The 26898-nt window shown below is 42.9% G+C and overlaps 1 protein-coding gene across 7 annotated transcripts in view; it reads right to left on the bottom strand.

Moving 5' to 3' along the window:
- Window positions 1–26898, bottom strand: part of LOC120532379 (calpastatin-like) — a 203534-nt gene that overhangs the window by 146674 nt on the left and 29962 nt on the right. Inside the window, exon 1 of one of the 7 annotated variants that reach the window (XM_039758321.1) lies at window positions 14455–14652. The exons of the other annotated variants lie outside the window; for them this stretch is intronic. The gene's annotated coding sequence lies outside the window, so the exon portion shown is untranslated. Of the gene's footprint in view, window positions 1–14454; window positions 14653–26898 lie in introns of those variants that run through there. 7 annotated transcript variants of the gene reach the window in all.

The following is a 26898-nucleotide window of genomic DNA, read 5'->3' as shown; positions in this document are numbered from 1 at the left end:
TTACGAAATTTGTCAAAAGAGAACTTTTTATCCATCATTTCACAGATAGAAATGGGAAACTGCAACTGCAGTCCTTGGTAACATTTGAGCCAAGTCTTCTTCTCAGAATATAAATCTGATTGGTGCCATTATTAGAACATTAAAACAGTCTGGATGAGAACAGGCCATTCAGCACAACAAAGCTGGCCAGTCCTATCCACTTAATTCTTCCAAAATAACATCAAGTCGAGCTTTGAAGGTCGCTAAAGTCCTACTGTCTCCCACACTACTTGGTCACTTATTCCACGTATATATGGTTAGCTGTGTAAAAAAAAATTCCTAATGTTTGGGCGAAAGTTACCCTTAAGAAGTTTCCAACTGTAAACTCATTTTAAAGTCACAGTCTCGATCCACTGCACTAATTCCCTTCATAACTTTAAACACTTCAGTCAGGTCATCTCTTAATCTCCTTTTGCTTAAACTGTAAAGGCTCAGCTCTTTTAATCTTTCCTCATAACTCATCTCCTGTAGCCCTGGAGTCAGCCTAGTTGCTCTTCTCTGGACCTTTTCCTGTGCTGCGATGTCGTTTTTGTAGTCTGGAGACCAAAAGTGCACCCAGTACTCCAGATGACGCCTCACCAGTGTGTTATAAAGCTTGAGCAGAACCTCTTGTGACTTGTACTCCACACATCAAGGCGCTATATAACCTGACATTCTGTTAGCCTTCTTAATGGCTTCTGAACACTGTCGGGAAGCTTATAGCGTTGAGTCCACTATGACTCCTGAATCATATGAATTAGAATTAGAATTAGAACAATCTAGACGAGAACAGGCCATTCAGCCCAACAAAGCTCGCCAGTCCTATCCACTTGCTTCCTCCAAGAAAACATCAAGTCGAGTTTTGAAAGTCCCTAACGTCTTACTGTCTACCACACTACTTGGTAGCTTATTCCAAGTGTCTATCGTTCTTTGTGTAAAGAAAAACTTCCTAATGTTTGTGCGAAATTTACCCTTAACAAGTTTCCAACTGTGTCCCCGTGTTCTTGATGAGCTCATTTTAAAATACAAGTCTCGATCCACTGTACTAATTCCCTTCATAATTTTAAACACTTCAATCATGTCACCTCTTAATCTTCTTTTGCTTAAACTGTAAAGGCTCAGCTCTTTTAATCTTTCCTCATAATTCAACCCCTGTAGACCTGGAATCAGCCTAGTCGCTCTTCTCTGGACCTTTTCTAGTGCTGCTATGTCCTTTTTGTAGCCTGGAGACCAAAACTGCACACAGTACTCCAGATGAGGCCTCACCAGTGACATATAAAGGTTGAGCATAACCTCCTGTGACTTGTACTCCACAGATCGTGCTGTATAACCTGACATTCTGTTAGCCTTCTTAATGGCTTCTGAACACTGTTGGGAAGTTGATAGCTTGGAGTCCACTACGACTCCTAATCCTTCTCATAAGGTGTACTCTCGATTTTCCGACCGCCCATTGTGTATTCAAACCTAATATTTTTACTTCCTGTGTGTAATACTTTACATTTACTGACAAGTGAGCAAGTGGATATTACAAGTGAGCAAGTGGATAACCTGCCAGAGGTAAACGCAACTACTAAGGAGGTACTGAGGGATTTGGAAATTGTAGAGGGAGAAGTGCTGCTCAGATTAAATAAGATAAAATCAAACAAATCACCAGGCCCAGATAATATTTATCCTCGTGTTCTTAAGGAGGCTAGTGAGTACATATATAAACCCTTGACACACATTTTAGGAAGTCACTGTGCACTGGAGAGATTCCAAAGGACTGGAAAATGGCAAATATCATCCCATTATATAAAAAGGGTGACAGGGCAGATCCAAGCAACTATAGGCCAGTAAGCTTAACAAGCATCACAGGAAAATTAATGGAAGGAATTATTAAGGATAAGATTGAGCAACACATGACAAGGACAGGAGTTATTCTGAACAGTCAGCATGGGTTCAGAAGGGGGAGGTCGTGTTTTACTAACATGTTAGAATTCTATGAGGAGGCAACAAAAGGATACGATCAAAGTGGAGCTTATGATATTATTTATCTGGACTTTCAGAAAGCATTTGATAAGGTGCCACATGAGAGGTTGGGCATCAAGTTAAAAGAAGTGGGAATTCAGGGTGATGTTTTTAGATGGGTGCAGAATTGGCTCAGACACAGGAAGCAGAGGGTGATGGTGCGAGGAACCTCATCAGAACTGGCCGATGTTATGAGTGGTGTTCCACAGGGGTCAGTGCTAGGGCCGCTGCTATTTTTAATATATATAAATGATTTAGATAGGAATATAAGTAACAAGCTGGTTAAGTTTGCAGATGATACCAAGATAGGTGGATTAGCAGATAATTTGGAATCCGTTATATCATTACAGAAGGACTTGGATAGCATACAGGCTTGGGCAGATTTGTGGCAGATGAAATTTAATGTCAGTAAATGTAAAGTATTACACATAGGAAGTAAAAATATTAGGTTTGAATACACAATGGGCGGTCGAAAAATCGAGAGTACACCTTATGAGAAGGATTTAGGAGTCATAGTGGACTCCAAGCTATCAACTTCCAGACAGTGTTCAGAAGCCATTAAGAAGGCTAACAGAATGTTAGGTTATATAGCACGATCTGTGGAGTACAAGTCCAAGGAGGTTATGCTCAACCTTTATAATGCACTGGTGAGGCCTCATCTTGAGTACTGTGTGCAGTTTTGGTCTCCAGGCTACAAAAGGACATAGCAGCACTAGAAAAGGTCCAGAGAAGAGCGACTAGGCTGATTCCAGGTCTACAGGGGTTGAATTATGAGGAAAGATTAAAAGAGCTGGGCCTTTACAGTTTAAGCAAAAGAAGATTAAGAGGTGACATGACTGAAGTGTTTAAAATTATGAAGGGAATTAGTACAGTGGATCGAGACTTGTATTTTAAAATGAGCTCATCAAGAACACGGGACACAGTTGGAAACTTGTTAAGGGTAAATTTCGCGCAAACATTAGGAAGTTTTTTTTTACACAAAGAACGATAGACACTTGGAATAAGTTACCAAGTAGTGTGGTAGACAGTAAGACGTTAGGGACTTTCAAAACTCGACTTGATGTTTTCTTGGAGGAAGCAAGTGGATAGGACTGGCGAGCTTTGTTGGGCTGAATGGCCTGTTCTCGTCTAGATTGTTCTAATTCTAATTAAATTTCATCTGCCACAAATCTGCCCAAGCCTGTATGCTATCCAAGTCCTTCTGTAATGATATAACGGATTCCAAATTGTCTGCTAATCCACCTATCTTGGTATCATCTGCAAACTTAACCAGCTTGTTACTTATATTCCTATCTAAATCATTTATATATGTTAAAAATAGCAGTGGCCCTAGCACTGACCCCTGTGGAACACCACTCATAACATCGGCCATTTCTGATGAGGTTCCTCGCACCATCACCCTCTGCTTCCTGTGTTTGAGCCAATTCTGCACCCATCTAAAAACATCACCCTGAACTCCCACTTCTTTTAACTTGATGCCCAACCTCTCATGTGGCACCTTATCAAATGCTTTCTGAAAGTCCAGATAAATAATATCATAAGCTCCACTTTGATCGTATCCTTTTGTTGCCTCCTCATAGAATTCCAACATGTTAGTAAAACACGACCTCCCTCTTCTGAACCCATGCTGACTGTTCAGAATAACTCCTGTCCTTGCCATGTGTTGCTCAATCTTATCCTTAATAATTCCTTCCATTAATTTTCCTGTGATGCTTGTTAAGCTTACTGGCCTATAGTTGCTTGGATCTGCCCTGTCACCCTTTTTATATAATGGGATGATATTTGCCATTTTCCAGTCCTTTGGAATCTCTCCAGTGCACAGTGACTTCCTAAAGTGAATACTATCATGACTCCTAAATCCTTCTCATAAGGTGTACTCTCGATTTTCCGACCGCCCATTGTGTATTCAAACCTAACATTTTTACTTCATACATGTAATATTTTACATTTGCTGACATTAAATTTCATCTGCCACAAATCTGCCCAAGCCTGTGTGCTGTCCAAGTCCCTCTGTAATAATTCAATGGACTCCAGATTATCTACCAACCCATCTAATTTGGTAACTGCTTTGGACTTGTACTCCACATATCAGGGCGCTTTATAACCTGACATTCTGTTAGCCTTCTTAGTGGGTTCTGAACACTGTCTGGAAGTCGACTCCTAAATCTTTCTCATAAGTTGTACTTTTGATTCTCAGACCTCCCATTGTGTATTTAGATCCATTGTATATTTTTCTTCTTACATGTAATACTTTACATTTACTTCCATTAAATTTCATCTGCCACAAACCTGCCCAAGCCTGTATGCTGTCCAAGTCCCTCTGTAATGATTCAGTGTATTGTAGATTATCTGCCAGTCCACTCAGCTTGGTATCATCTGCAAACTTAACCAGCATGTTAATTATTCCTATCTAAATTTGTTGAGTCCTATGTGGGATTAGAAGCTTGCCATAGCAGAAAAGGGCATAACGTGAGGATACACGCTGGACAGGCCACCAGTCTGCTGCAGGGCACAAGCATCTAATCTGTCTACTGATTTGCTCTGCCCGTGATGAGAACTTGCTAGTTGTTAAGGCTTTGGACTTCAAACTCTGAGGATGTGGGGTCAAATCCAGCTACTGACATTGTGAGGCTATCGGCAAGTCACTTGACCTGCCTGTGCTTCAATTGGAAAGCCAAAAGTAATTGCGTCATAAATGTTGTAAGTTGCCTTGGATAAAGGCATCAGCCAAATAAGATTTTCAGACTTTTGATTAGCCATCCCAAGGTCCTAATATTTCTTTGTATGAAGAAGAGCATGAATTGTGTGTGACAGGTTTGTCATATGATGGCTACTATTTACCTTCAATTGTTGCAGAAGATCACTTTAGTTTTTCAGCACAGCCCTCACAATGGCTCAGGGCTTTCTAACTTGCCAATATAGTGGAGCAGATAGGCACCAGCACTCTGCAAGTCCATACAGGAAATAAAAATGGTTCAGAAGATAATTTAATACAAATGTGGTTTGATTCTCAGGAACAGTAAGTACTGAACATGGTTAATTTCCTCTAAAAACAGACTGGATAATCGCGCTTTCTATACAGTATATACCCCGAAAACCGCTGTGGTGTGCTACATATGAAGGGCACTCATTGGCACAGGTTTTCATTTCTTGACTCAGCTGATTATCTTTTAGGATGGAGTATGAGTGAGGAAAGTACATCTTAGGTTAGGGTGGAGTAGCAGCTCGGCTGCCTTTTGGACAAATCACTTGGGTGGTGCATCTAAACATTCTGTAAAGTTGTTACACAAGAAACAGGCTACAATTATTCTGTAAAGAGAATAGGTTTTAACTTAGCAAAGAATTACCCGAGATCATTCAGTGAGGAAAAACAAAGCTTCAAGAAAGGAAAATAAACATACAATGGTACAGTGGGCCCTTAAATAAGGTGTGACTAAAACGTTTCGAGCACAAACCTAAATGAGATATTCCATGTTAGTCTAAAACGAGCTTCTCTGCAATAACATACAGTGGATTCACAGAGTATTCAGACCCCTTCCCTTTCGGCACATTTCATTGAGTGGTAGGTTTCCTTCTAAATGGATACATTTGCCTTTTTGTTATTTATTCTACACTCAAGAATCCATAATGATAAAGTGAAAAGATGGTTTCGGAAAGGTCTGCAAATTTTTTTAACAACTGGAATCCCAATCAGCCAGGATCAATCAGTGAGGCCCCCCGCCAGTGACTGTGGGAGTGGGGCTGGCAGTAAAAATGGGCCACTTTTGATTGGCAAACCCAAATTGGATGTACATGTCTCCACCAGGTACCATCATAATCAACCCCTGCACTTCACAAAAGAGCTTGAGGGAGAGAGGCGGACATGCAGGCATGACACATATGAGCCTCAGCCCACAGCCCAAACATTTTAATTGTAATCCCACAAGTCACTTGGCCTGAAAAACCTGCTGCATGTGATCCTACCTGTTCGAGCACTGGATAGGAAATTGAAGGGCGTTTTGTGTAAAACAACAATAACAAAAAGAATTTTAAGAGCATAAGTGTATACAAAAGTGGCTGCCGCTAAGGGAAAAGACTCCTGACATGCATATCAACAAAAAAGATTCATCTTCAGGTTAAAGGCGTGTCACTCATGTAGCCCTCAAGTTTCATGCACTACTAGTGCCGCCTGGTGATTGTACCCTAAACACACAATATTGGTTGCTTCTGCCAGGTACTTCTGTACTCCTTGTCCTTGTGTGATGTCAGTCTGTCTGAACCATTTTGGTGAAAAGTGTACTCACCATTAACACTAGAATCCCTGAAGCCTACGAAAAAACTTGTAATCCCTTCGCACCTCTCCATTAGCGTCTTTTGTGTTGTAAATGTGTCGATCAGCACAAGCAGCAAGCAGCCTGCTGTCCTATCCTCAGCCTTGACAGAGCTTAGCTCGGGCAAAAAGTTCTTCCAGCTCAAGCCAAGGCTCCTTATCTGAGTGTGAGGTTCCTGGAATTGTATAGGCTAAATAATACAATATATTGTTATTTGGAACACATGCATTTCATGTGTGTTCTGTGTCTACTAAGATCTGGGTAGGTGAAGGATGAACGGAAATGCGAGGCAAAAAATGCTGAACACATACTGTACATACTCGCATGTAAGTTCTCCCACGGATAAGTCGGACTTGATTTTACTGTATAATATATGGTATTTTATAATGTCGGTCGTATAATTCGAATGTGGAAAACTCCCTCTATTGGTCCAAGAGATTATGATATTATAACGCCCACCTGAGAGAGTAACTACGATAATACCCAAACTATTCCGAAGCAACGTTTACACTGATTTGTGTTTTTTGTATCTCACACCCTCATACACCTTTATCGTAAGAGCATCCCTTATCTACAATGGAGTGTTCGATCAGAAGAAAATATGAAGCTGGTTTTAAATTAAAAGTCGTTGAAGTAGCAAAAGAAATTGGTAATTGTGCTACTACAACAAAATTTGAGAAACTGATGCAAGATTGGAGAAGGCAAGAAGATATAAATAAAAAACAAAAAAAATGAAGTGTCGCATTTTTGAACGGGCGTATAAGTCGGGGTCTGATTTTATGATCGATTTTTTTCAGGACCTGACTTATACGGGAGTATATACGGTAACTAAAGCAGAAACCTTTTCCATGTTATACTAATAATGACGTTAAGTGTATAATGTGTGAAGTCCTAATATCAAAGGACTTTTATTCAAATAAAGTATATAACCAAAGCATTTAATATACATGTTGCTAGTAATGACCTAAAAACCTAAGCTCAAATGTCAGTTCACAGGGACTTTATACATGTTCTTGAATGGTGCAGAAGTAAGAGCCACTGCATTATAAGTATAACCCAAAGGTCCCGGATTCGAGATCAGGCACTCCCTGTTTTGAGTAGTGAGCTGCTATTATTACTATTATTATTATTATTATAGTATAATAAAAAACATACATTTGAATTGAGTCTGTAACACCTGGTGTAAATTTTGCCAACTTGTAAAAGTTAGCACTTTTTTTATTATTCAGTTTTATTCTGTCAGTGACATTCCCATCGAACAGCAAACTTTCCTCTCTCTCTCTGAGTTGATGGCATTTATCTCCATTCTTTTACACGAGCAGCACTGTGGCTGATGCATGCTCAGAACTATTTGTTGTACCGGCAATCAAAGATACAATGTCCTGTGACAGCTATCAGACTGGACAAAGGCAGGACCGTAACAACAGACAGCTTCGTTACGTCACTTTCACTGGCTAATAGACTACTGCACTCTGCTTGGCACCATAAAGTAAAATGGGACTTCCACCTGCAGCTCTAGTCACTTCAGTACACAAGCAATTCGCCACACTAGTGTTTAGATCCGGCAGCATCAAGCTAATGGTGTATGCGCCCAAAAAGAAGAAGCCTTTGATTTGATAACGTGAACAAGACTAGCGGCCTCATACCCAGGTGTCTTGGTGTCAGATGTCAATCACTCAGCTCTCCGTAGTTTGCTATAAACGAAAGCCTGCAAAGGGCTGTAATTGAAACAAAACTGCTACAATGTAGGACAAGAATAAGGTGGCAAGATGCCCAGATGGCACTTTACCCTGATATTGTGAACTCCTAGAGCATCAATGAATCAACTCTCCAGGACAGCGGAAGGAGGCTGGGGAGCTTGGCTGACTTCAACGATGGCATTAGGTGGTAGAGAGAAGACTTATTATTTAACATCCTTAGCGTTACAATTTTATCTAGAACAAACATGTAATAATAATAATAAGAAGAAGAAGAAATGAATAATAATAATAATCATAATATCATATATACTGTCCAGATATGTCTTTTGTGTGGTATACCTTGAAGCGTTACAGTAAGGACAACAGTAGAGTCAATCCTCGACGATTTTCTTTCTGAACGTGTACAAGTTGGATTCTGATTATTTTCTGTTGCTGGTATAAGCTCAATGAAATGTCGACCAATACAACATTGTGGATTGATCCTCATTGTGCTGGGTCAACCATGTCACTTCAACTGTAGAGTCGATACTGGAAAGTGCGTCAAGGATTTCTTTAACTAACTGGCATGTGAAGTTTGCATGAGAGACGTTCTTGTCGGGTATCTGTTTGAATAACACAAATGAATTCCAAATACACTGCTCAACCAGATGATGAAATATCTTCACGTAAACCTTCTTTTGTTGCTTTCGCATAACAGGATAGGAAGTCAATTAGAACATTAGAACACTCTAGACGAGAAGAGGCCATTCATCCCAACAAAGCTCGCCAGTCCTATCCACTTATTTCTTCCAAAAAAACATCAAGTCGAGTTTTGAAAGTCCCTAAAGTCTTACTGTCTACGACACTACTTGGTAGCGTATTCCAAGTGTCTATCGTTCTTTGTGTAAAGAAAAACTTCCTAATGTTTGTGTGAAATTTACCCTTAACAAGTTACCAGCTGTGTCCCCGTGTTCTTGATAAACTCATTTTAAAATAACAGTCTCAATCCACTGGACTAATTCCCTTCATAATTTTACACACTTCAATCATGTCACCTCTTAATCTCCTGAAGGCTCAGCTCTTTGAATCTTTCCTCATAACTCATCTCCTGTAGCCCCTGAATCAGCCTAGTCGCTCTTCTCTAGACTCTTACTGCTGCTATGTCCTTTTTGCAGCATGGAGACCAAACCTGCACCCAGTACTCCAGATGAGGCCTCACCAGTGTGTTATAAAGCTTGAGCAGAACCTCCTATGACTTGCACTCCACACATCAGGGTGATATATAACCTCAAATTCTGTTAGCCTTCTTAATGGCCTCTGAACGCTGACTGGAAACTGTTAGTAACAAGTCCACTACAACTCCTAAGTGCTTCTTATAAGGGTGTACTTTCAATTTCCAGACCTCCCAACATTTCATTTCCATGTAATACTTTACATTTACATAGAAAAATGTATTTCTGCCTCAAATCTGCCCAAGCCTGTATACTCTCCAAGTCCCTCTTTAACAATATAACGGATTCCAGATCATCTGCCAATCCACCTAGCTTGGTATCATCTGCAAAGTTAACTAGCGTGTTATTTATATTCCTATACAAATCATTTATATACAGTATATAATAAATCACAATGGCTCTAACACTGACTCCTTCTGGACACCACTCTTAACATTGGCCAATTCTGATGAGGTTCCTCGCACCATTACCCTCTGCTTCCTGTGTCTGAGCCAATTCTGCACCCATCTACACACCCTTCATAATTTTAAACACTTCAATCAGGTTACCTCTTAATCTTCTTTTGCTTAAACTGTGAAGGCTCAGCTCTTTGAATCTGTCCTCATAACTCATCCCCTGTAGCCCTGGAATCAGCCTAGTTGGACCTTTTCTAGCGCTGCTATGCCCTTTTTGTAGCCTGGAGACCAATCCTGCACACAGGACTCCACCTGAGGCCTCACCAGTGTGTTATAAAGCTTGAGCAGATCCTCCTGTGACTTGTACTCCACACATCAAGGCGCTATATAACCTGACATTCTATTAGCCTTCTTAATGGCTTCTGAACACTGTCTGGAAGTCGGTAGCTTAGAGTCCACTATGACTCCTAAAGCCTTCTCATAAGGTATACTCTCAATTTTCCCACCACCTATTGTGTATTCAAACCTCACATTTTTACTTCCTATGTGTAATATTTTACATTTACTAATATCAAATTTCATCTGCCACAAATCTGCCCAAGTCTGTATGCTGTCCAAGTTCTTCTATAATGATATAACGGAGTCCAAATGATCTGCTAATCCACCTATCTTGGTGTCATCTGCAAACTTATCCAGCTTGTTACTTATACACCTATGTAAATCATTTATATTTATTAAAAATAGAAGTGGCCCTAGCACTGACCCCTGTGGAACACCACACCAATTCCAAAACCACCAATTCTTGATCAGCTCAATCTATACCACCCATCGTACTATTGTAGCCAACAACAACACAAGGCTTAGTAACCTGTTTGTTACCTTTAGCTTGGACAATGACTGTAGCGTGTGACGTCATCCACTCCGCGGTTGCTAAACTACAAACATAGCACCCTGAGGCGCTTGTGCTAATCTCTGGAGACTTTAACCATGTGACGCTGGAAAAAACATTACCTGCCTACTCATAGTATGTGGATTGTAATGCCCAGGGAAATAGGACTGTTGACCTACTGTATGCAAACTTTAAGGACGTATACAACGTCACCCTGCTGCCTGCGCTTGGGAAAGCAGATCATAACCTGGTTCTGCTTCAGCCTCACTACAAACCAAGAGTGAAGACGCTACCTACAGCCATGCGCTCTTTCAGGAAGTGCTCCCCTGAGGCAGATCAGGCTCTGAGAGACTGCTTTGGAACTACAGACTGGGATATCCTGCAGGGATCATATAGTGAGGAGGTTGTTGACTGCACTACTGACTACATCAACTTCTGTATGGACATTGTAGTTCCAGTAAGAACAGTACGCTGCTATGCTAACAACAAGTCATGGATTACAAGTGACATCATGGGCCTTTTCAACCAGAAGAAAGGGGCTTTTAAAGGCAGTGATCAGCATGAGCTCAAGCGCGTGCAGAAGGAACTCCGAGTCCAGCTCAGGGTGGCGAAGGAACAGTACAGGAGAAAACTGGAGAAGAAGTTGCAGAATAACAGCATGAAGGAAGTGAGGGATGGGATGAAGATCATCACTGGCTGCAGCTTGAGGGTGCCTCTATCGAGAGAGACATGGAGAAAGCAAACCTGATGAACAACTTTTTTAGCAGGTTTGACCATCCTAACCCGTTCTCACCCTCACCTCAGAGTACTGCACCCTCCACCCATCCTTCTGCTGATACCAGCATAGGAGAGAGTTTCCCCCCCCACCCACAATTACAGAAGCCCAGGTAAGTAGATAGCTGAGGAGACTTCGTGCCAGCAAAGCAGTGGGTCCAGATGGTGTATCGCCACAACTGCTGAAGGCCTGTGCGTTGGAGCTGGGGAGTCCTCTACAGCGCATCTTCAACCTGAGCCTAGAACAGGGGAGAGTCCCAAGGCTTTGGAAAACATCTTGCATCACCCCAGTCCCAAAGGTATCACGTACTAGTGAGCCGAATGACTTCATCACATGTGAAGTCAGGGCGACAGGCCTGAAGACCATGGAGCGGCTGCTGCACCAGCTGAGGCCACAGGTCCACCACACCCTCGACCCTCTGCAGTTCGCATATCAGGAGAAGGTGGGAGCGGAGGATGCCATCATCTATATGCTACACCGATCCCTCTCCCACTTGGACAGAGGCAGTGGTGCTGTAAGAATTATGTTTCTGGACTTCTCTAGCTCCTTCAACACAATCCAACCACTGTTCCTTAGGGACAAGCTGACAGAGATGGGAGTAGATTCACACTTGGTGGCATAGATCGTGGACTATCTTACAGACAGACCTCAATATGTGCATCTCGGGAACTGCAGGTCTGACATTGTGGTCAGCAACACAGGAGTGCCGCAGGGGACTGTACTTTCTCCAGTCCTGTTCAGCCAACATACATCAGACTTCCAATACCATTTGCAGTCCTGCCACGTGCAAAAGTTCACTGATGACACTGCTATCATGGGCTGGGCAGGAGGAGGAGTACAGGAACCTAATCAAGGACTTTGTTAGACTCAAACCACCTACAACTGATCACCAGTAAAACAAAGGAGCTGGTGGTGGATTTTAGGAGGCCCGGGCCCCTCATGGACCCCGTGATCATCAGAGGCGACTGTGTGCAGAGGGTGCAGACCTATAAATACCTGGGAGTGCAGCTGGATGATAAATTGGACTGGACTGTCAATACTGATGCTCTGTGCAAGAAAGGACAGAGCCGACTATACTTCCTTAGAAGGCCGGCGTCCTTCAACATCTGCAATAAGATGCTGCAGATGTTCTATCAGACGGTTGTGGTGAACGCCCTCTTCTACGCGGTGATGTGCTGGGGAGGCACTCTTTAATTTAATATTGTTTTTTATCAGTATGCTGCTGCTGGAGTATGTGAATTTCCCCTTGTGGATTAATAAAGTATCTAGCTATTTATCTACCTATCCATCTGATCACAAGCACTTTACCTTTCTGCCAAGCCGCTAGTGAACCACTTTAGCTGTCAACGTTCACTTTTATTCCTGGCTGCACCACTAAATCAAAACAAGGTGGTGCTGGTTTATTTCAGACAAGGTCAACAGAAGCCCAAATGCGAGCCTCATCACTTTGGGTTTCACTGTCCATTTCAATTTCACTGCCTGAAGACCCACCACTGCTGATGAGAAGCTCCTCAACATCATTGCTCATATCATTGTCAAGAGCGTGCAACACTTGGGCTGATGAAAAACATTTCTTACCAGATGGCATTATTACAAAAATGCTCCTACACCATTGCCCGAGTAATTCTCGGGTTTAACGCTTATGCAAAATGCATGTATACCGTTGTCAAAGTGACACTCGGGTGAAACCCTCCAACATTAAACTGAAAGGATTTGTGCCCACTACAGAGCAATAACACCTGCACGTTTTCCAGTATAACATTACTCTATATAATTTCACCATTAGTTAATTATACTGGATGCTCTGAATGCCAGACCAGTCAGCAGGCCACTGGGAAAGCTCCCGCTGATTGTAAACGTCAGTCCAGCTTTAACCTATGGTCTTAGATGAGATGCCACTTTCTCCTCATGCCCAATGCACTCCTCCTGCCTGATGGGAATTTCAGTCCCCACGCTGGCACTGCTTCTTGAGTTCCCCTCTCTCATTGTAACCCTGATTCGCCATTTAGCTTATATTTAAGATGGACCAAGACTTTGTGAAAATCAGTTCAGCCATTTTTTAGAGGGAGTAGCAAGCAAACAGATACCCAAATGAGCTACAATTTTATTTTTATTGATGGTTTTAATTAAAAATTAGTAATTATTTCTGAGGATTGGGGAGGATGAACCTATCCAAGCAGCATCAGATGGAAAGCAGCAGGCGACCGTAAAGACTGGCACCAGTCCATTGCACCCACACTAGCAAATAACACACTTGTCGTAGGGATTAGGGACAAGGGAGAGGGGATGGAGGCGGGGGAAAGCTCTTAAACATTAATGTCAATTCCTCCTTTCTTTTTTTTTTGTGTTTGCACAGCCCCTTTCACTGCCAACACCATCTCCCTCAATGTATGTATCACAAATGAGGCAGTGATGAGATGCAGAAGGTGTCATATTGCACAGCTTGCTGTGTTTGTGGTATCTGCTAATGCTAAGTAGGAAGAAGCTCACAGGTCTCCGCCCTCTGCCACTGAGAGGAGTGTGACATCACATCCTGGAAGGGAAACCCCAGCACCAACCATAAGGGACCAAAGTGACAAGACAGGAGTCAAACAATGTTTTACATGACAATAGCCTCAATAATAATGCGGGTAGTTATGGAGATGCAGTGGTTGTTGCTCCAGCCATTTTGTGGACTCTGCAGCTTCTCCATGTGTCTGCTTTTATTTTTATTGCGTATCCGCCCTTATTGCAAAGACATATAAGTTAAGTGAATTGACATGGCATGAGTGAGGGTGCAAGTGACAGACTGGCACCTCATTCAGGGTTAGCTCCTGCCTGTTGCTCAGTGCTGCAGAGGTAGGCCACAGCCTCTTTACATAATAGGAATCGATTACATCTATTAGAACTACTATTATTATTTTAATAATATAAAAAAATTTCTACACCCAAGCTCTATCTGCCAACCAAGTGAACAGAAGCAGCAGCAAATCCGCATTACTGGACCCCGTCCTGCTGACCATCCATTGCTCTTTTTGCTGTCAAATCTGGTGGCTCAGACTGCACAGGCGAAAAGCAGCTAAAAGGCTTCTGTCAAACACTCAGCAGATTTCAAATTTTCACCATTGAAAGAGAGAAAAAGAGTTTAAAAAAGGAAGTGTGTAACTCACTGCTTACTGCCAGTCCAGCTTGGTAGAAAAACAGCCTTAGAAGTAACTTGTGTTCATTTCAGTCCTGCAGTCCTGAGGGGGGTGTATTTGTGTGGGTGGGTGGGTGTGTGTGTTTGTGTGTGGATGAGGGGGTGACTTGTACTCCTCGTCAAACGTCAGCACACACCTCGCACACTAAAGGGAGGAGCTGGAGGGGCTGTCATGCTCAGAAACAGCCTGATGTCTTCTGGAAGCCGCACCCATCGCTCTGAAGCTCAGGCTTCAACTTCCGGAGTGCTAGAGTCTAATTTCCTCTGAACGTCTGAGCTGCTAAAAGCCGCAGTATGGAGCCCGTAATTAAAGTGACAAGGGCTGCTTGAGTGATTGGAGGGCAGCACAGCACATGTGCCGACGGAGTTAAGGAATTGCTGAAAGAAAGCACGGCTTGTAGAAAGAAGCTCTGCTTATTTGTCTGTCCCAGACGTGTCCTTGCTTATTTGTGTGTGTGCATCTGACATCCAATATTTATAGCCCTTACTTCGCAACGACCTTCAATATGTTCAGTAAAAACCTCTTTAAGGAAATCAATTATTTATATTTACTGTTTAACTCTCTTCCAGTAAAACAGAGGGACAATTGTTTGGCCTATAAGCGTCCATTCAGAAAAAGTACTGAAGCTTCATCTTTTATTTCATCCAATCTGTCCATCCTATGAAACGGGCTAACTTTAGTTCAGGGTCGTGAGAGCCAGAGCTTAACCTGGTAGTACTGGTGTGGCAAGCGGCTGGGGGTGGTACCCAGCTGGGATGCCCGGAAGGACCGGAAGAGGGATTTACACCTCGCCTGGACCTCGAGGGGACAGCCACCCTGGTTGGTATGGGGACCACGGGAACACAGCATGGAAGCTCAACCCTATAGGGGCCCGTGGTCACCGCCAGGGGGCACCGGGATGCCTGTGAAGCCTTGGACATCAGCACTTCCACCACACCCAGAAGTGCTGGCTGAAGTTCATTGGGAGGCACCTGGAGCACGTCCTGGTGAAGATAAAATGGGACGCCTCCATCCACTCGAAGATGGAGTCGGGTGGAAGAGGACAAAGCCTGGAGGAGAGGAGTGGAGGCGGTCAAGAAGAGTAAAGGCATTGAGAGAGGCTAGGACTTGAGAGCAGAGGCAGACATAGGAGTACACGGGGCCTTGGGCGAGTGTCATATGCGGGGCCAAGAGCCATAAGTGTAGGCTATATACCGTACCACCACGCTCACAGGCTTGTCCACCTCTAATGCTGTACGCCTTATTATTGTTAAAAAACATGGTGCCTTATGTAGTTACCATTGGTCGTTTGATTACGTTACTTATTGTAATTGTTCTTGACTCTTTTCACCCAAAAGCAAGAAACATGATTTCTCACTCTATATTTTGACAAGAAAGAAGAGTCGAGATAAGGCCATTTGGAGACACCTGCATGGTATTAGCGTCGCCTTCTTTGCTGACCCAGTGTAAATCCGAAACTGAAAGCGTAATTATTACAGTATATTGAAACCAATAATGTCGTGCTAAGAGCTTTCTTGGTTATTGGTATAGATGCCAGGAAAGGCTTCTAAAGTAACAAGTCCTCGTTTATGAGTGGTTTCTGAAGAAGTCCCACCACGTACCGTATTTCAGTCTATAACGGATTTGAATGTCTGGCAGAGGCCCCGCATATTTGTATGATGAGCTGGCGGTGACAAAAGAATCTCCTATCGCGGGGCCCCCTTCAGACGCAGGACCTGGTGTGATTGCCCTAGTTGACCACCCCCAAAGGCCAACTCTGTTGAAAGTGATTGGTGCAGGGGCACTGGGTTGTGTGTGACACTTTGTATATAGAAGAATGAATAAACGTGTGTTGGTGAGTAAACCTTCGGTGTCCGCCTGTCTGCGTCCGGGCCAGTTTCCACACTGGATATAAGGAAGGAACCATTCTGGGACTGGGCATCAATAAAGGGACAATTTAGAGTCTCCCACTAACCCTAACATGCACCTCTCAACATCACAGACTTGGATTCAAATCCCAGTCTGGGCGAAGTTTGCTCATACTCCTCATGTTGTGGTGACTTTTTCTCCATGTACTCCTATTTGCTCCTACATGCCAAAGACATGCATGTTAAGCCCTATTTAAACTTACTGCACAAAGCATTGTGGACACTAGGGGATGCTCCAGCTCCTCAAACCCAACACAACAGACACAGCCTTTTATTGTGTGGGAAACTCTTCAAACCAGCGTTTCCCACCACCGCAGCCACAAGTACAAGAACGATACAACACACAATGACTCTTCTTTCTGTCTCTCTCTTGGTCACTGCCTCCTCCTAGCAAGCTTTGTCCACCTTCCACCCGTGCGGACAGATATACAAACAGACATTCAGACGTTGGATTTTATATATCTACTCTCTATATATAAAATCCTAAGCCTAAAAGTGCAATGGTGACGTTTTTATGTCATATTCTTTGTTACACTTTAAATCGGCTTATTTTAAAACCTACGTATTCATGTTTGTATCATTCTTTTCAGAGTTTATTGAACTTTAATGTGATGTTGTTAAGATTTTCAGACTCTTATTCTGTTTTTAAATTATAAACTAAAAAATATCAAGAACTCACATCCCGTGAGACGAGCCAAGAGATTTAGCCACAACTGGGGCCAGGAAATAAAAGACAAAGAGTAGGACAGCTGCTGTACAGGCTTTTCAATGTTTGAGCGCCATGCAAGATGCAGATCACGCGGCAAGGCAGCAGCAGCAGCAAACCAGCAGCTGATCGAGCAAAGAGGAGGTAAAAAAAAAAACTGTTTCCAATTGTATCACCGTTTAAGAAGGGATTTCGGAGGAGCAACCGCATCTCCTTGGGGTGCATTCAGCCCCCCTCTCCACAACGCGAATGGCAGAGACGCAAAGTGACTGGCAAACAAAGCGAGCAGAGCTGAATCCCCTAATAAATAAATATATATATTATATATATTATATATATATATATATATATATATATATATATATATATAATATAAATATATATTATATATAAATATAAATATATATATATATATAAATATAAATATATATATATAAAAATATATATATATATATATATATATTGCATAGTTTACTGTCAAATAATGCAAAATGTATATGACACATGTTTTGCCCAAATTCTAGGCTCATCAGGCGTACACACTCACTGCACCCCCATTCAGGGATCGAACCTCAGACGTCAGCGTCACGGCGTGTGGTTAATTTATTTGAAAGCATGTAGATCGGGGTAATTACATTCATTACCCGTGTCGCGTACTCTTTGCATTATTTGACAGTTAACTATGTAACATTCTATGATCTGCTTCTCGCAACTGAAGAGGGCACCCGTGGCAGATGTTTGCTGACTTGCAGACCAACCACAAGCGTTACCTGGTAGGTAACCACCCATACAATCACATTGTGATTCAGACTACGAATGCCATGAATATATATATTATATATATAGAGCGGCACGGTGGCGCAGTAGGTAGCACTGCTGCCTCGCAGTTAGGAGACCTGGGTTTGCTTCCCGGGTCTTCTCTGCGGTGAGTTTGCATGTTCTCCCCGTGTCTGCGTGGGTTTCCTCCGGCTACTCCGTTTTCCTCCCACCATCCAAACACATCAAGGTCTGGCGATTCTAAATTGTATCTAGTGTTTGCTTGGGGTGTGTGTGCCCTGCTCGGGGTTTGTTTCCTGCCTTGTGCCCTGTGATGGCTCCAGCAGACCCCTGTGACCCTGTAGTTAGGATATAGTGGGTTGGATAATGAATGGATGTGTATATATATATATATATATATATATATATATATATATATATATATAGATATAGAGAGAGAAGAGAGAGAGAGAGAGAGAGAGAGAGAGAGAGAGATGAACTGACTGATATAACATTTTAAAGTAATCTCCTAAATGAAAGGTGCTACATAGAATAATAGAATAATGGCTGACTTGTAGAACATTTTTAGCACCATCTAAATGAAAGGTGCTACATAGAACAAGGACTGACCGGTGGAACATCTGAAGCATTTTCAGATAATTTTCTACGAAAAGCACTCCATAAAGTAAGGACTGAAGGTTGGCACCCTTTAAACATTTTGAGATAACCTTCTAAATGAAAGGTGCAATTACTTTGTAGAATAAGAACTGGCAAGTGGAACATTTTAAAGGATTTTTATAGAATTGTATAAAATGAAATGTACTACATATATAAAATAAAGACTAACCGGCAACACATTTCAGATACTTAGAAATTATCTTCTAAACAAAAGGAACATTTATAATAAAAACTGACAAGTGAACATTTTTAAGAACTTTTATATAATTTAATGAATAAAGAGCCACATATAAACTAAGGCCTGGGTGGTGGCTCCTTTAAAATATGTCGAACTAACTCTATAATTGAAATAATGCATTGAAAATTTGAATCACGTTGAAATAATTTTCTAAATCAAAGGCACTATAAAATGATGAGCACCAGACGGCACATTTGAAACAGTACTCCACACGACAGGTTTTTCATTAAAACACAGACCTAACGTGAATGCCAGCCTGCATATTTTTGAACGAGAGGTACAATATTAAATAAAACCTCAATAATCAGTAATTCTGTTTTTTAAGACATCAGAGAGAAAGCTCTCTATAAAAAAATGAGGCCTGAATGGTGAAACTTTGAAGATCTGAAATATTGCTTACCATGACAGTTGTTTCCCGGAAATTAAAAGGCGCTATATAAAATGAGGATGAACAGTTTCTAAGCCCTTCAAGACACTACGGTGCTGTATAACGACAAATGATAAAATGTTAAAAGCCCTTTCAGAGACTGCTTACTACTGTACAGCATTTGCTGTTGTATCAAATCCATATTTGATTGTTGTACTTTAACTAATATTACACAGGGCTAGAAACTGGCAGGCATTGTATTTTCTCCTCTTCTGTGCTTGATATTGCACTTTATTGAATCCTGCATGATCGAATCATTAAACTGTGGATGGCTCTGCGCCAATTAATCTTGTATCCATCTGTTCATTTTCTGAATCTGCTTGTCAGAGTTTATGTTATGTGAAATATCCATGAAGCATCAGGTGCAAGAAAAAACAAACAGCTAAGGTCCACCACCGAGAGCACCGATTATCACACCCACACCCCATCATCCATATTGAATACTTTGTGGTGTTTCTGTGAGCATTTCAGGTGAATTTGTTGCAGTGTTCACACATCCCTAACAGTAGGTGGCAGCAGAGGCAAAGAGGTCACAAACTTTTTTATAAAAGAAGCAACGCTGCCACCTGCTGGTGCTTTTCACTTCCTGCCTGACTTCTGTGGCTTTAGTATGTGGATGCTGCCTCTCTCTTAAGGGTCGGCTACTGTCTGAAGTGTGGCCATGCCCACGATGTAGTAAAAGGTGGTCTTTTTGAATTTAACGATATGGCATGAAGCCTAAAACATGAAAAGTATTCCTAGAAAATTATTTAAAATGTACATTATTGACATTTATTTGCTTCTCAGCTGCTTTACTTACAAGACAGGTCAACATAATCAAGTAAACCTCAATCTGGGGGATTGCTTGGGACCAAGTGTTACAGGACAAAGTTACAAAATACAAGTGAGTTACAATTCCTAGACTGCAAAACTAAACATTAGTTAGGCAAAAATTCACCATGCAGCAGAGTCTTCAAACAAACGCTCCTTAAACACATTGAGGGATTCAGAAGTTCAAACGGAGGTGGGCAGCTCGTTCCACCAGCTAAGGTCCACCATTGAGAGCACTGCTTATCACACCCACACCCCGTCACCCAAATTGAATACTTTGTAGAGTTTCTGTAAGCACTGGACGTGGATTTGTTGCAGCGTTCACACATCCCTAACAGTAGGTGGCAGCACAGGCAAAGAGGTCACAGCTATTTTATAAAAGAAGCAACGCTGCCACCTGCTGGTGCTTTTCACTTCCTGCCTGACTTCTGCGGCTTTAAGTATGTTGTTGCTGCATCTCTCTTAAGGGTCGGCTGCAGTCTGAAGTGTAGCCATGCCCACAATGTAGTACCAAGTGGTCTTCCTCAATTTAACGATATGGCATAAAGCCCAAAACATCCATTCATCCATTATCCAACCCGCTATATCCTAACACAGGGTCACGGGGGTCTGCTGGAGCCAATCCCAGCCAGCACATGGCGCAAGGCCGGAACAAATCCCGGGCAGGGCGCACACACACACACATCAAGCAGAATTTAGGATCACCAATGCACCTAACCTGCATGTCTTTGGACTGTGGAATAAAACCGGAGCACCTCGAGGAAACCCACCCAGACACGGGGAGAACATGCAAACTCCACGCAGGGAGGACCCGGAAAGCGAACCCAGGTCCCAAAACATGCAAAGTATTAATAGAGAATGCACACTTTTGACATTTATTTGCTTAGCAGGTGCTTTTATCCAAACTGACTTACAAAAGGGGTCAGCATAATCACGTAAACCTCAATCTGGAGGACTGACTGGGAACAAGTGTTGCTGGACATGGTTACAAAATACAAGTGAGTTACAATTCCTAGGCTACAAAAACTAAACATCAGAAAATTCACCAAGCAGTAGAGTCTTCAGATGGTCCTGAACTCTTTCAGGGCAGATGTCGACTTCTGTCACACAAAGGGGCCGAGTGCAGATGTCACCAGGGGTAAAGGGTCATAATAAGCTGTAAACGGTCACAAAACTCGACACATTTTTGTTTGATTCTCTTTGCTAGAAACAAAGTTAGCTTTGTTGGTTTGACCAAGACTGTCTGTCTTCACTTGGGAAGTGACAAGCAAACAAGGGCAGAAAAGGCATCGACCTTTGGCAAGAGAGTGAAGCAAATGCACAAAGCAAAATACTGTGTGAGCGTTGTTTTGCATATTATTGCTGAATTGGACTCTGACTTGTTGGACTCTGATTTTGCTGGAAGTAATCTGGAGAGCAAGACGAAAAAAGAAAGTGAGGCACCAGGTGATCGTAATGGTGGACACGTCCGTGTAGCTGATGCACCTACAACAACATTCGCCTGGGAGGACCACCACTGACAATGACATGACGTAGAACTGCAATGACCGCCACCACTGGGTGAAGACAGCCTGGCAGGTAGCCCACCACTGCCACCCTTTTGCAGTAGTTGCCACCAGAAAATGGCAAACAAGTGACAAGAGCAGCCACAGCACCAGCAACAGATGTTTTATGTTGACTTACTTGTGAAACCGTTGCATTGTGTGCTTTTTAGAAAACTGAGATTTCCCTGGGAGAAAAGGGACAAAAATAATCAGCCCTAAAAGAATTAAAGGGATTCAGACACTCAAATGGAGGTGGGCAGCTCATTCCACCAACTTGGAGCTACACATGAGAAGAGTCTGGACTGAGATATGACGTCATGCAGAGGTGGCATCACCAGACGCTGCTCATCAGCAGGCTGGAGTGGTTGAGAAGGAGCGGAGGACCTCACAAGTGTCTCCATATATATTGGTGCTGACCTATCCATTACTCTCTAGGCAAGCGTCAAGAAATTGAACTTAACATGTGCTGCTACAGGAAGCCATAGTGACATGTGCCCACCTCAGCTGTTTGAACACCAAAGACCCTGGTGCATTCTGGGTAATCTGTGGCAGCTTGGTCAGACATGCTGGTATCCCAGCCAGCAGAGAGTCGCAGTAGTCCAGACAGGACAAGATCAAAGCCTTGACCTGACGTTGTGCTGCATCCTTTGTCAGATGAGGTCCGATCTTGTAGATGTTGCATAGAGTGAATCTTGCAGGGTCATTGCAACATGGACAGTTGGTCATCAGTCACCACCTTAAATTTGTGTACAGACTTAGGAGATGTTAGCAATAATGAGTGGGGCTGAACAGAAATGGGGTGCTGAATAGACGGAGAACAAGAGATATCAAGGAGGTCCGTCTTAGCCAGTTTGAGCTGGAATGCTGCTCCTTCACCCAAGTTGCAATATCAGTGAGATATGTAGAGATTCCAGCTGATGCGGTGTGGTCCTCTGTTGGGAACATCGGCTAGCAATGTTGAGAGAAACCATGGGATGGGATCCTCAGCACCAGTCTGTAATTTGGGTGTCACCTTTGATCAGTTCCTTACTTTCCAACCACACATGCTCAACAGTATCTTCATAACATTGCTCATCTCCATTCTTTCCTCAGTGTGAAGAATACTGAAACACCAATTCACGCTTTCATCATCACTGCCCATCTGGACTATTGCAATGCATTGTTTTATGGCCTCCCGACTAAATATAACAATAGACTGCAATATGTTCAGAATTCTGCGGTGGGCTGGCGTCCTGCCCAGGGTTTGTTCCTGCCTTGTGTTGGCTGGGATTGGCTCCAGCAGACCCCAGGGACCCTGTAGTTAGGATATAGCGGGTTGGATAATGGATGGATGGATGTTCAGAATTCCGCAGCTCGTCTACTTACACACACTAAAAAATCTGCTCACATCACTCCTGTCCTCGATGATTTACATTGGTTACCAGTCTTTTCAAGAATCAAATATAAAATTATTCTTCTCACCTTCAAAGCCTCTTCATGGTTTAGCCCCTCATTATCTGTCTGAGCTGCTGCTTCCTTACACTCCTGCCCGTGCACTAAGATCATCGGACGCCAACTTACTCATTGTACCTAAATACAGGTTGGTAACTATGGGTGTGTGGTGTTATGGGTCCACAGCTCGCTTAGCAAAGGCCGTTTTTTAAATAAATAATCACCGCGCTCGCGGCTTAGTGAGGGGGCGTTGGGCCATAGCAAGCCACGGGGCGATCTGCGGTGTGGGCGTTTCTCACCGAGTGCACAGGTGAGAAACTGCCCACATCCGTGATTGTTGCCGTGGCTAATGTGCTGCAGCTGCTATGGCCCTTCGCTGTATAAAAGAAGCTCAGTTCGGTTGGGAGGAGGATCAGGAGAAGAACGAGAGAAAAAGAAAAGAGAAGGAGACGGAGGTTATTGGGAAGCAGGTTGGTGCGATAGAGAGAGAGAGAGAGCCACGAAGAGCGTGTGGGTAAGCGAGCGAGCGAACGAGCGCTCGTGGGCAGCTGCGAGGGCCTGGGTGTTAGGCCGACACCCAGGCGTTGGAGTTGGAAGTTGCTCCCTCTGAGCGAGCAGGTAGCGGGAGTGACCAGGGGAAGCCGACTGGCCGCAGAAGGCCGGAAAGGCAGCGGGAGTCGGGAGGCTTCGAAGCCTGGGATCGGGAGGTCTCCAGTCTCGTGCGTATGAAAGGAAAAGGGCAGCTGCACAGAGAGTGGCTCCCCTGTTGCGAAGCCTGGACAGGGAGAAGCAGGGGAGTCACCAGTTAAAAGAAGCACCGAACTTGTTGTTTTTAAAGACGGCTTCCTAAGGAACATTTTAACCTCGTTTTAAAAGGATTGTTTTTTCTATTGTTTTTAACCTCCACATTTCTGTTATGGATTATTCATTTATTTGAACTTTGAATCACTGCACTATTTATTGAACTCTTTGTTTTTTGATTGTTTTTTTTTAAATAAAAGCACTTTTGCACATCTGAACCATCCCCTTGCTCAAATGTTGTCTCACTCTCTAGCTCACCTCGGTGACATTATCGACGTTGTTGGGTTCAAGGGCTTCTGAACAGTGATGTGAGCATGGAGCCGAACCCGCATCGTCACAGGATGGCAGAGCCTTCAGTGTGATGGCCCCTAAAATTTGGAAGGCCTTCATTCGCGAGGAAAAATCTATTATTCATTTCAAACTCCTGTTAAAAACACATCTCTTCAATGGGTATAATTCGTTTTCTTCTATGTAACTTTTACTGACTTGTTAATGTTTCATGAATTTTAAACTGTCCTTGAGTGTATGAAAGGCGCTACATAAATAAAATGTATTATTATTATTAAGGGATCGAATGATAGGGCTTGAGGTCCTACAGCTTTTGACATCCTCTGATTGTGTCTGCTATGTGGCTTATTAGGAGGAGCAAAGCATAACATATATAGGGACGCTCAAAGTCCCGTCAGTCACTCTTTATTAAATACAGCAACTTCATTACAGTTACAGAAGGAACTATTAGATCAATATTTAGGAGATTCTGTTGAACGGATTCATTGACCGACTGACTGACTGATTGCTGGGTTCACGGGTCCGGCGTCCACTCTGATGCCGCTCATCTTTTTCGAGACTCTTAAGCATTACAACCCGACAACAAGCCAAGTTCCAGCAGGTGAGTCACTCGGCGAGCGCAGAGATAACAGAGACGCGACCCGCCCAACAACTTCAGGTTATGCAGGCTAAAGCTCATTCACATCAAACGCAATCTGCCCCGACAGATGGAGAAAAATGAAAGCATTCCATTGTGGGTCGTCAACCACTGCCGGCCTGACCAATCACACGTGATAGCCAAGGCAGTAAAAATGAAATGTCAATGAGCCACACCTGCCATCATGACTTCAAAGCTCAGGTAGGGAGTTCCATTGAAATTTAAATTTAAAATAAATTGGCTCAAGCAGGCATACACTGGATTATCTAACTAATGTTCCAATCAGCAAGTCATGGTTCAGCTACCACAGGAATGAGGGTGAGGAAGCCAGTGCAGGGAAACACCTAAAGGATCCCAGAGCAATAGGTGACCTTGCCCTCACTGCCATACTACCTACTTCAGTCCAATCTGGGCATTTAGCTTAATACTAATCCATTTCCTGAACCCACTTTTTCATTAAAAGCCCACAGGAAGCTGAGGCCTAACCTTTCGACCATGCACACCAGGCAGAAATGAACCCTGGAAGAGATACCAGTCCATCGCTCACCCAAACTGTCTCATATTCATGGGACAATTAAATCAGCAGCATACATGGATTGATCTATTGTCTATTCAGGCAGGTCTCCGAAGATGGCAGTCTGAACTAGTGCTGGTTGAAGCCCACATGGAGCCCTTTCCACCTCACTGGTCTGAGCACTAGAACCCTCTGGACAAGAACAGGCCAATCAGCCCAACAAAGCTCGCTAGTCCTATCCATTTATTTCTTCCAAAATAACAGCAAGTCGAGTTTTGAAAGTCCTTACCGTCTTACTGTCTACTAGGTCTCTTAGTCCAAGTGTCTATAGTTCTTTGTGTAAAGAAAAACTTCATGTTTGTGTGAAATTTACCCTTAACAAGTTTCCAACTGTGTCCCTGTGTTCTTGATAAACTCATTTTAAAATAATAGTCTCGATCCACTGGACTAATTCCCTTCATAATTTTAAACACTTCAATCATGTCACCTCTTAATCTCCTGAAGGCTCAGCTCTTTTAATCTTTCCTCATAACTCATCCCTTGTAGCCCCTGAATCAGCCTAGTCGCTCTTCTCTGGACCTTTTCTAGTGCTGCTATGTCCTTTTTGTAGCCTGGAGACCAAAACTGCACCCAGTACTCCAGCTGAGGCCTCACCAGTGTGTTATAAAGGTTGAGCAGAACCTCCTGTGACTTGTACTCCACACATCAAGGCGCTATATAACCTGACATTCTGTTAGCCTTCTTAATGGCTTCTGAACACAGTCTGATAGTCGATATCTCAGAGTCCACTACGACTCCTAAATCCTTCTCATAAGGTGTACTCTTGATTTTCCGACCGCCTATTGTGTATTCAAACCTAATATTTTTACTTCCTATGTGTAATACTTTACATTTACTGACATTACATTTCATCTGCCACAAATCTGCCCAAGCCTGTATGCTGTCCAAGTCCTTCTGTAATGATATAACGGATTCCAAATTATCTGCTGACCCACCTATCTTGGTATCATCTGCAAACTTAAAAGGCTTTTTACTTATATTCCTATCTAAATCATTTATATTCACCACTTGAGTTACCAAAAAAGCGCCCTGCAGAGTTCATAATGTGCATTCAGTATTAATAGATTTTGCAGGACAATTTCTCACAATTGGCTCTGGCTGGGGGCCATGATAGTTCTGAAGCCTATGTATGATTCTGTTTAGTTATCAAAGCAAGGGCCCCAGTGCACTACTTTGCCCCTGTGGGGGGGATCCATGATGCTGTTGGGAATGTCCCCTTCAGTGTCCAGAATAGGCACCCCTTTAGTTACAAACATGGCATCCCATGGTGTCCATAGCGCACATTGAGACTTCGGGGACAGGAGTAAAAGGGTGTCCCCTTCAGTGCCATAGCGCTCTGCCAGTAATATCAGATTTCAAGGACTGGGAGGGTGGATGGCCCCCTTAGTGACCAGGGCCCTTTAACTTGTATAAACAGAACCCTTCTGTCTCTGGAGCACATGCCCCATAACTTTCATAAGGGGTGCTCCATGGCCGCCTATGTTGCCTAATAAAACAACAACCTCTGGCCTTTACTTGCAGCAATCAGCAGATACAAATGACCACATAATGATCATTTTTTGATTTCAAGTACATTTTAATACATTTTCAAATAGTGACTCCCGTAATTTAATTACC

Source organism: Polypterus senegalus, chromosome 7, assembly GCF_016835505.1.
Source record: "Polypterus senegalus isolate Bchr_013 chromosome 7, ASM1683550v1, whole genome shotgun sequence".
In the NCBI taxonomy this organism is placed as follows: domain Eukaryota; kingdom Metazoa; phylum Chordata; class Cladistia; order Polypteriformes; family Polypteridae; genus Polypterus; species Polypterus senegalus.
This window is presented reverse-complemented; position numbering and strand designations above follow the sequence as displayed.